This window comes from Panthera leo, chromosome F3, assembly GCF_018350215.1.
Source record: "Panthera leo isolate Ple1 chromosome F3, P.leo_Ple1_pat1.1, whole genome shotgun sequence".
NCBI classification, from domain to species: domain Eukaryota; kingdom Metazoa; phylum Chordata; class Mammalia; order Carnivora; family Felidae; genus Panthera; species Panthera leo.
Window position 1 is genome coordinate 41,840,259 of NC_056696.1, and position 11,534 is coordinate 41,851,792.

General features: G+C 39.6%; 1 pseudogene; it reads right to left on the reverse strand.

Moving 5' to 3' along the window:
- Window positions 1–10,179: 10,179 nt before the first annotated feature.
- Window positions 10,180–10,757, reverse strand: LOC122211540 (annotated as a pseudogene).
- Window positions 10,758–11,534: the final 777 nt, after the last annotated feature.

The window sequence follows — 11,534 nt, forward strand, 5'->3', positions numbered from 1 at the left end:
ACAGAGACAAGCCTCCTGACTTGTGTTCTTTTGCTTTGCTCTTGCTGGCTGTCCTTGCCAAGGCTTGGTTCTTGGCTGGGGAGGTTGGTAGCCAAGAGCTTGACTTCTGACCTCTGACAACCTCAACCCTCCCCCTCCCCCACACCTGCTAACTCCAGTGAAGCCATAGATGCATAGACGATCAGAGCTGGGAAGGATCTTAGACCAACTGCCTCATTTTAAAGAGGAGAAACTGAGAAGTAGAGAGAAGGAAGTGACTTGCTTAAGGTGACAGATGGCAGAGTGGAGTAAACCATATTGGACTTCAGCAGCCTGCCTGCCTTGTCTTCGAGAGCCAGGAAATATTCATTTAATATACATGTAATGTCTTCTATGTATAATCACATTGCCTTCAGCTGAGTGATCACCTGGATGCACACACACACACGTGTACACACACATATACACACGCATTGTCCAGAGCCTCCGTTTGTACCTCCCCTGGCTCTGACAGGTCACTGTCCCCTTCTAACCACATCAAATTTCCTGGTCCAGATTTCTACCCCTTGTGATCTTGCCTCTTGAGGTGGCTAAGGGCTGATGTGACAGTGGAAGATGTCTAGATCCTTGATCTTTCGTCCTTTCCATACAAGGCAGGGAGCCAGGCAGAGGGCTTCATCACTTAGAGTTATGAGGCCCTAGGTCGGTTACTTATCCTCACTAAGCCTCAGTTTTCTCATTTGGAGAATGGGCATAATAATACATTTAGCTTAATGCCTGGCACCACATCAGCTAACAATGTGTTAGTTACTATTTATTATTATTAGTGGGACTATTATTATTCTTGAAAGCAGTGGTTCTCTGGGGGATTTCCCACGTAGCCGATAGGATGGGGCTTGGGTTCCATAACCTTTCCATGATGTATCCCCATCCCCCACCACACACATACATACACACACACACACGCGCGCGCATGCACACACATGCATGTGCACAGACACACACATGCATACACACACATATGCACACACAGCTAGCATTCTAGCAGTTTCAGTCCCTACCCTGGCCCCATCCATTGTCAGCCAAGCCCCTGGCATTTCACGGATCTCAGCTCTGCCTGTTGCAAGTTATAAATAACCCCTGGCCATCTGTTCTATGAAACCCCAATACCGAGACCACAAGCAGAAGCTTCCTAGATCCTTGTCTCCATCCTTCCCCATCTTCTTCTGTTTCTGGCAGGATTTTTATTTTCTCCAATTTAGAATTTAAAGCTCTTCCCAAGCCTCTGTGTGGACTCTCCATCATTGCAGATGTCGAGGAAATCTCTGGGGAACAGTTCTTTTGGAAGGAAATGCCCGTTTAAAGAAATTGCCCAGAAGCACTGTTCTCCCTCCGTTGGGGAGGGCTAGCGGCTGTAAGGCGGATGGAATGTGCCCAGAAAACCTGAGGGGACTATGAGGCAGGCACCACCCACAGCAAAGGGGCTCAGAAGCAGTGGCTCTCTGAGTCCCCAGAGCTAAGCAAACCCTTAACCTTGTTGGGGGGGATGAGGTGAGAATCCTTGGTCCCTTCCTTTCTTCTCATTCCTACTCACTAAAAACACATATAAGTCCTGTGTGCCCCTCTCAACCTGCAATAATTAGCTAGTTAATATATAATATATTAGCTAATTATAATAACTAGCTCATCTGGGTGGCTACATGCTATGGACTGAATGTTTATTTCCCCCACAAATTCAGATGTTGACGCCCCAACTCCCAGGGAGATGGCATTTGGAGATGGAATCTTTGGGAAGCAATTAGGATTGGATGAGGTCATGAGGGTGGGGACCCCACAGTGGGATCCCCACTTAAAAGGGAAGTGCCCTTTTAAGAAGAGGCACCAGAAAGCTTACTCTCTCTCCAAGTGTATTCACTGAGGAAAGGCCATGTGAGCAGAGCAGGAAGTGGAAGGAAGCCAGTTAGAGGGCCCTCACCAGAACCTGACGGTGCTGACACCCTGGTCTTAGTCTTCCAGCCTCCAGAACAGTGTTTAAGCCACCCTACCTGTGGTATTTTATTATGGCAGCCCAAGCTGACTGATACACTATATAAACATATTGGTCAGGACATTCCCTCTTCTCAGGAAGAGCATTCCAACAGGGCCTTCATGGAGACAATGAAAATGACTGTGGTCTGCTTCTTAGGTGAAACCTAGTATAGGGGCAGCCATGTTTTTTCCATCACAAGCCAATTGACCAGAAATCCATATGTATGTGAAATACATAAAGTTCTAAATGCTGTATCAAATTTAACTAAATAGGGGCCCTGCGTGGCTCAGTTGGTTAAGTGTCTGACTCTTGATTTCAGCTCTGGTCATGTTCGCACAGTTTGTGTGGTTGAGCCCAGTATCGAGCTCTGCACTGTTAGCATTGATCCTGCTTGGGATTCTCTCCACCCCTCTCTCTCTGCCCCTCCCTGCTCTCTCTCTCCCTCAAAAATAAACATTAAAAAATCACTAAATAAGAAGTAACATTTGTAAGTTATAATGTGTGTATAACAATAAAAATTCAACAAACACTCATGGTCCTGCTATCTATTTTAAGGAACGGAACATGGCAACATTGCCTTTGAATGCCTCCCTAATCTTATCCATTCCCTCCTTGATCCGAGTTAACCTTCATCATTAATTCTGTGCTCATGATTCCCTTGCTTCTCTTTACGGTTTTATCACATTTCTATTCCGAAATGACATACTGTTTGATTTCATATATTTTTGAATATTTTCTCAGTGGAAGCAAAGCACACACACATCTTCTTGTGTGACTAGCTTCTTTCATCTGTGTTGCGCGTGTTGCCATTCATTGTTTTTTAATTATAGTGCAGAATTCATTGTGGGAATTACTTCTCAATTCTATTGCTTATGAAAAGTATCCATCATTCCAGTTTGGGAGTACTGGATGCTAGGCTGCCACGAATATTCTTCTTCTACAGGGAAGACTTGCCCTAGGGTGTATACGTAGAAGTGGAATTGTTGCCTCACAGAGTATATACATCTTCATTAGATAACATAAATCCTGCTTTCCAAGGCAACTACATCAATTTACACTTCCACTAATAGTGAGATTGTCAAACTTAAAAATTTTGTTTGTTTATCTAGAGGGAACAAAATGGCATCTCCTGTGATTAAAATTTGCATATCCCTGATGACTAATAAAGTTGAGCATTTTTTTTCATATATTTATTGGCCATTTATATTTCTTCATTTGTGAATTTCCTGTTCAAGTACTTTGCCCATTTTTCTATTAGATTCTTTATCATTTTCTCATTGATTGTAGGACTTCCTCATGTTTATATTTTTAAAGTTTATTTATTTTGAGGGGGGAGGGGGAGACAGAGAATCCCAAGCAGGCTCTGTGCTGTCAGCACAGAGCTGGACATGGGGCTTGAACTCACGAACCGTTAAGATCATGACCTGAACCGAAGTCAGAGGCTTCACTGACTGAACCACCCAGGTGCCCCCCTCATATTCTTGATAGTAGTCCTTTGTCAGAGAGAAGTATTACAGATATCTTCTCCCTCTCTGGTTTCCTTTTCACTCTCTTAAGATGTCTTTTCACTTACTTTCCTTTAGAGTTAGGGATTTTTGTTCCTGTTTAGGAAATCTTTGCCTATTGCAAGGTCATGAAGATACTTTTTTTCTGTTTTCTTCCAGACATTGTTTTGTTTGAACGTTCACATTTAGGTCTCTGTATCTGAACTGAGTTTTGTATGTGGTGTGAGGCTGTTTGTTACCCTGCTGGCAAAAGCTGCTGGTGTCCCCATGGAGCAGGCCATCAAGGACCCTGATGGCACTGCCATGGGGCCGATACTGACAGCTTCCACCCTTCTTTATTCCTAGCCATCTCCAGACAGCTCAGCTAAGTCAACATCCCTAGCAATCTTTCTTTGTGGTTTTTCTCGATTTTTGCTCTATGGCATTGCTATAGATTCTTAATTGGACGACTGAGCCCTCCCAGGGCTAGTTTTGTTTGTGGATAGAAGTCTGTTGTTTTTTGTGGGAGAACAAAGCCTGCTGTTCCCTACTCCGCCATCTTGCCGATGTCACTCCAGGGTTATTTTTGCTGTTTATAAACTCTGAATCTGAAGTTATGTGTTTTTAGCACTGTAAAGATGTTATTCCATTGTCTTCTGGCTTTCATTGTTTCTGTTGAAAAGTTTGCTAATTGTATTATAGTTGTTCCTTTGCAACACTGTATCTTTTTAGCGCACCTACTTTTAACATTTTCTCTTTGTTTTTGTTCTCTCCAGTTTTACTACGATATAATTATGGGTTTTTTTTTTCTGGGGTGGGGTATGGACATTCTTGAATCTATGGCTTCATTTCTGTTGTTGTTTTTGCCCTTTTGTTGTTTTTCTTCATTTCTTTTTTCCCTCTGTGTGTGTGTGTGTGTGTGTGTGTGTATTCAAGTATAATTAACACATAGTGTTATATTGGTTTTATGTGTACAATACAGTGATTCAGCAATTCTGTGTATTAGTGCTCATCACGATAAGTATATTCTTAATCCCCTTCACCTATTTCAACTCCCCCCTCCCCACCTCCTCTATCAGTTTGGGATATTATAGGATTTAGAATGCTTATATTTGAAGGATCTCTTCAAATACTGCATCTGTCTTATCTTTCTTTTCTCCCGTCACACCAATTACACATATGTTGGGATTTTAACTGTATGCTATGTGTCTAACATATTTTCCACCTTTTTGGGAGAGTCATTTTAATTTTAATCTGAATTTTTCTATTGATTCATCTTCCAGTTCACCAATGCTCTAATTTGCTGTTAGACCCATCAAATGAATTATTTGTTGTTAATTATGTTATTGTATTTTTCAGTCCTGGGCTCTCCATTTTGAGATTGTAGCCCTCTGCTGAAATATACCATCCTTTAATGTATTTTCTTGAATACGTTAATCATAGTTATTTTAAAGTCTGTGTCTGGTAAATAAAAAATCTGAATCACCTATGGGTCTGGATTTTCTTCTTCTTGGGGATAAGGGTCTTTCCATTTTTCCCTCTTGGCTTTCAATCTTTTGTGTTGACAATTTTTGATTGATTGTTAGATATCATTTCTGATAAATTGTAGAAGCTCTAGATTATGTTAACTTCCTCCAGATAAGGATTTAATTTTCTTCTGGCAGGCAGATAGATTATGATCAAATTAACTTGATTCAATTGAGACTTGTCTGTTTCCATGTGACCCTTACTTCTAGGATATAGTTCTTCCACTGGCTAAATTGAAAGCCTGAGGCTCTGAACTCTAATTTGTCTTTCCTGAACCATAGCATTGCCAAAATTTCTACTTGGTTTCTTGAAGCATTGCCTTACATGTGCACAATTTAGGCAAATTACTTGATGAAAAATTGTCTTTACAATGTTGGGATTAGCTGAGTACATTTCCCTTTTCTTTGGATCTTGGTCCTTCAAGTCTTGGCTGCCATGGCTTTGTGCCTTCAAACACTCTTATCTAGCTTTTAAAGTTCTCAGTGTGAGGGATAATTCGATGCCAATTATGTTTTTATAGGTAGAAGCAAAAGTCCTCCCTAGACTAAAAACTCAATGAAAGTGGGGACCGCATCTATCTTGTTTTTCACTGTATCTTAGTTTCTAGAGCAATGGCCAGAATAATAGAAGGTGCTTAATAAATGGGGCAGCCCAGGCCTTGGCTTCTACACGGGTCACATTAGTGATGTGATTTGCCTCCTGCATTGAAAATCAGTAGATTTGTGACCCTGTGATAGTTTCTAGTGTCCTTGCCTAGAAATGGGATGATTATAATAATAAAGTCTTTCTTTGATTTGATTATAGGAGTTAGTAGGTTAATAGTTATAAAACATTGGAACCACTTGACATGAAATGAATGGGTTATGCACAACTGTTTGTTACATGAAATAATAATTCCCCTTTAATGTCTTTCAATAAAGTTTTAAATATTTCTTCATAAAAATCTTGCAATCTTTTGTTAGATATATTCCTAGTTACTTTATATTTTGATCTTATTTTGTATGGCTATGGTTTTAAAAGTTATATTCTCTGTTTTTGCTGGTTCATGGAAATAAAATTAAGTGAAATTGATTTCTGTATATTGATATTTTTGGCCAGTAACCCTGCAAAATGCTTCCATTTATTCTAATTATCTGTGGATTCTTTAGGGTTTGTCACACAGATAATCTTATCATCTATGAAAAATAACAATTTTGACTCTTATCAATTCTTGTAACTTTTTTCTCCCTTCCTTTTCTCCTTTCCCACCTTCTGTGTCTTGCTTAGAAGTTCCAGGTCAATGGGAATGATAGTGTATACTCTCTTCTTGTTCCTGAATTTGTAGGGACTCTTTCAAAGATTCACCATTATGTATAGTGTTTCCTGCGAGTTTTTAAAGGCTATCTTTTATCAATTTCCTTCTGCTTCTAGTTTGCTCAAGTTTTTTATCAGGTACAGATATTTAATCAAATGGTTGGGTTTTTTTTTCTTTTTTTTTCCTTTTTTTTTTGTAGCAAGGGAGATGATCTATCTCCTTTAATCTGTTAATGTGGTGAATTACATTAATTGATTTTCTTAAAAAAAAATGAGAGAGCAGCTTTCATTCCTAGAACAAACCATTGGTCAAGATGTAGTATATTTCCATATGTTGTTATATGTGATTTGCTAATATTTTGGTTTAGATTTTGCATGTATATTCATGGGAATAAATGGCCTATAAAATTATGTTCTTGTACCTTTTTTTGATCTGGTTTTGGTATCAAAGTTATGCTACTTTTGTAAAATGAGGTGGGGATTTTTCTCGTTTTTATATTTCTAGAAGAGTTTTTGTAAGACTGGAATTATTTATTTCTTGAATTTTTGTAGAACTACTGACTCGATTTCCTTATTGGGTAAAAGACTATTCAGATGTTTTTCCTTGAGTTAGTTTTGGTAAATTATATTTTCCTAGGAATTTTTCCATGTCATCTAAAGTTCCAAAATTTTGCACATAAAATTTTTCTTAATATCATCTTACTATCTTTTCAAAATCCTTGTAGCCCATGTAATTTTGTCCCCCTTTTCCTTCTTAATTTTTTGTGTATATTGTATCTTCCCTTTCCTACTTGATTATTCTTGCCATAGGATGATCAGTCTTGGCAGAGAATTTATCACTTTTATTGGGCTTTTCAAAAAAACCCTAACTTTGGGCATTACTGATTCTATTTTCTATTTTATTAATTCTGGTTCTTATCTTTATTTTCTTTTTTCCTCTTTCTTTGAGCTTAATCTATTATTCTTTATTAAATTTCTGAAATTGAATGGTTAACACATTAATTTGCAATCTTTTTATTTTCTGACATAAACATTTAAGATTATGATTTCCCTCTAAAGTACCACTTTAATTATATTTAACAAATTTGACATGTAGTGCTTTGTTTTTAAGCTTTTCTAACTATTTCTAATTTCCATTATAATTTACTCTTTAATCCATTATTATTACATCTTTTTATGTGTCTTTCTTTCATGGATGATATTTTCACTAAGAATAATAATTCTAGGATGACAGGTTTTTTTTTTTTTTTTGTATATTAAAAATATAAGTCTGCTGTCCTCTGGCTTTCACTATTGATGAAAAAAAGCAGTCTAATTGTCCTTTACTTGAAGGTTATATATCTTTTCTCTCTGACTGCTTTTAATATATTTTCATTCTTTTGAATTAAAAAAATTAAGACATTCTGAAAATTTCACTGTGCTGTGGTGTAGGTAGGTGTGGATTATTTTTTATTTATACTGTTTGTGATTAGGTGGTCTTCCCCAGTTAGTGGAGAGTTTTCAGTCTTCGGTTCCAAGAAAATTTCAGCCACTAACTCTTCAAATATTACTCTGCACCTTCTTTCTCTTGTGTCTTCCAGAATTCCAATTTAATTTTTCTGTCATACTTTTCATCTCTTTGTGTCTCTGAACTGCTGTTCCGAGTTACTTTAACTGTTACAAAATAACAGTTATTTTAACTGTTATTTTAACTGTTATATTAACTGTTCCGAATAATTTTTTCAGATTTGTCTTCCAGTATGATAATTCTCACTTCAGCTTTGTCCTATTTGCTGTTAAACCTGCCCACTTCATTTTAGAAACTTTTTTTTTTTTACATTTATTTTACTTTTGAGAGACAGAGAGAGCACAAGTGGGGAGGGGCAGAGAGAGAAGGAGACCGAATCCAAAGCAGGCTCCAGGCTCTGAGCTGTCAGCACAGAGCCCGACGCGGGGCTCAAACTCACAAACCGTGAGATCATGACCTGAGCCGAAGTCGGACACCCAACCGACTGAGCCACCCAGGTGCCCCTAGAAACATTTTTTTAATTGGGAAAAGGCAACATGGTTCGGAAAAGTGTGAAAAAAATAAATGCACATCTTAGCAATTAATTATAAAACAAATTCCAAGTAATCACCCTACAAATAGAACATTGTCAATAGTCCAGAAGCCTCTTGTGTGTCCTTTCTTGCTCTCTAACCCCTTCTTCCACCAGAGGTAACCACCACCCTGACTTCAATGTAGTTAAAGTCTTTGCTTCTCTTTATAGTTTTATCCGCTCTGTCCATTTTTGTTTGTCTGTTTTCTTTTAACTTAATAATCTGTACATATTTGGAGGCTTCTTTCATTCAACATGCTGTTTGAAAGTTAATCCATGTTTGTACCTGTGGTTCACTTACTTTCACTGCTGTGAGGTAGTCTGTTGTATGAGTATATTATACATTTTCATTCTTTTTTTGTTGGATATTTCATTCTATCTTGTTGGGTTAGTTCTTCCCCCTTTTTGAGGAGGAACTAACTACTTTCAACAATGCTGGTCTAAATATCGTATATGCATTTGTGTATGTATATATTATTTTACATGTATATTGGAGCACATGTGCGTGAGTTTCTCCAGGTTATATACTAGGAGTGAAATTGTTGGGTCACGGACTATGTATACCTTCAATTTTGCTAGATAATTCAAAGCTGTTTTCTAAAATCGTTCTTCCACTAATTTTTAATTCCAGTTGTTTTATTTAATTCATTTTTAGAATTTTTTTCTGGTTCTTCTTCACATCTGCTTGGTAATACACTGCCTTGCTCTTTACTCATATGTCAAATTCCTTCTTTTATATTTCTTTAAGTTTACACCTTTACTTATCGCCTATACTATTTCTGATAATTCCCCAGCAGAAGCTTTGCAGATTTGGTTCTGCTATCTCAGGGCTTCTCGACCTTGACACTGTTGACATTATGGGCGAGACACGAATCCATATTGTGGGAAGCTGTCCTGTGCATTGTAGGATGTTCAACAGCTTCCCTGGTCTCTACACGCTAGATTCCAGTAGCCTGCATTTTTCTCTTTCCAAGTATGGCAACCATTATGCCTGCAGGGCAAAATTGCCCTGGACGGTGAGCCACTATGCTCTCTCTCTTTTTTTCCTTGTGGGACCTCACTTATGGTATCCTGTCTCTTTGTGTTGTGTGATTCGTTTTTACCAAGCTCATGTTTTCTTAGAGCCATGCCTGTGGAGATTCTCCGATGCCTGGGGTCGAAGGTGTTTTTCTCCAGGACTGTTTTTCATTTACTACGGGCTCTAGGCTTACAAGTTTATGCTGGGGGTGCAGGCTCCTGTTGGACTCCTCACCGTTGACCAGCCCTCCCATGCCTTGCGAGGTTTGTGAAAATGGAAGCTTTTGTAAGTGCTGACGTCAGTGGGAGGCTTCTCTCTGGGCTCCTGCCTTCACAACTTTAGGCTTCCAAATTCACCTTTCGCTCTTTTCCAGTCAGACTGATGCATTTTAAAAGAGGGTTTTTGGGGTGCCTGGGTGGCTCAGTTGGTTAAGCGTCCGACTTCAGCTCAAGTTGTGGTCTTGTGGTTCTTGAGTTTGAGCCCCGCGTGGGGTTCTCTGCTGTCAGCACAGAGCCCACTTCAGATCCTCTGTCTCCCTCTATCTGCCCCTTGTGTGTGTGCTTTCTCTCTCCAAAAGGACTAAATATTAAAAAAAAATTTTTAAGAGGTATGTGTGTGTGTGTGTGTGTGTGTGTGTGTGTGTGTGTGTGTGTTCTGGCTTGAGGAAAATTCCCAAATCCATACAGCTTTTATTCCATCTTTAAAATTTCACAAATAAGTCTGAAAAATCATTTGGCATCTTGCTCTTTCTGTCGCGGGACAACTTAGATCTTATCCATCAGCCTGCTGAGCCGCTCCTTTTTCAGAAATGTAGCTACCCTCCCCAAATTTTCTGATATCCTTGTTTTTTAACTGTTGTGGCTTGCCGAATCAAAGCAGCTAGTTTGATACAAGTTCAATGTCATTTCCTGCAAGAGTTAACCCATCCTCCTGGGGTTGAGATACTGAATAAGCGACGCTTGGCCTCATCTGAACCCTGCGGATAAATTTTTCACCCACAAAATTTCGGATTTCGACAAGGGAACCATTCTCCTGAACAATGACGTTGATGGGAAAGTGAGCATTCCCAGACCCCATTTTGTAACGGAAACCCAGCGTAATGCCCTTCGTCATGCTCCGTACGTGACGACAGATAGTGTGAACGGTAGCGGTTCTTTTCCATTTCCCCACCTTTTGTCAGCTCGGAGCCTCTTCATTTTCCTTCCGAAGAGACTGAGTTTTGCAGTGATGTGATTGAAGTCCCTTTGCAGGGGTCCTCTGGGGCCTCTCACAGTAACGGCACGTCCCTTCAGAGTGATGTCGATGTTTTCTGGACCGTCAACAGTCTGATTGCTGAGAATGGCCTTCATTCTCACAGTAGATGCAGCAAAAGAGTACAGAGAAGTGTTTAAGATTGTTTTGGCCGGGAGTTTTAGTTGTCTTTAGTGACAGGATCAGTCGGCAAATTCCTCTGGTATACTTTAGAACCTGAAGCCCACCACTTTTAAAAATTAAGAATAGTGAAGCGAGCTGATCAAGTGCACGGATCTTTAACAGCAACACAAGCGCAGTCCAAATGGAATTAACACAGTTTCTACAGAAACACACTCCCAAGGGCCGGAGCTAGATGTGGGTTTGAGAAGATCGGTGAAGTCCCAGAGGACAGGTGTTTAACAAAGGGAGCAGTGGAGCGTCCTTCGGTCAGGCACGTGTCGACACAGGCTCCAGATATACATCACCAGCGACAGTTCTCAGTGTTTGTCCCAGTTGTTTTATGAAAAGAAAGAAATGGACCCAAACACGCCCGAGTGAGACCACACAACAGGTGCGTTACCCAGTGTGATCTGAAATTCTAGGAAAAGTGAATCCACGTGGTGAGTGTAATTCACGTTCGTCGTAAAAGTTCCGTGGAGACGAAGCCCCATTGGCAGGGCTGAGGCTCCATGATTTGGATCCATCCTCAAGTTTACAAAGAGCGGTCAAGAGCACCGACATCAGACTGCAGGGTCGGAGTCCAAGGTCTCCCACTTAAAAGTTTGCTTCTTAACCTGTCTGTGTCTCCTTTTTGTTATTGTGCAATGAGAAGAAACTACTCCACAGATTTATTGTGAGGCCAAGGATAGTGCCTGGAACGTATAAACACTCAG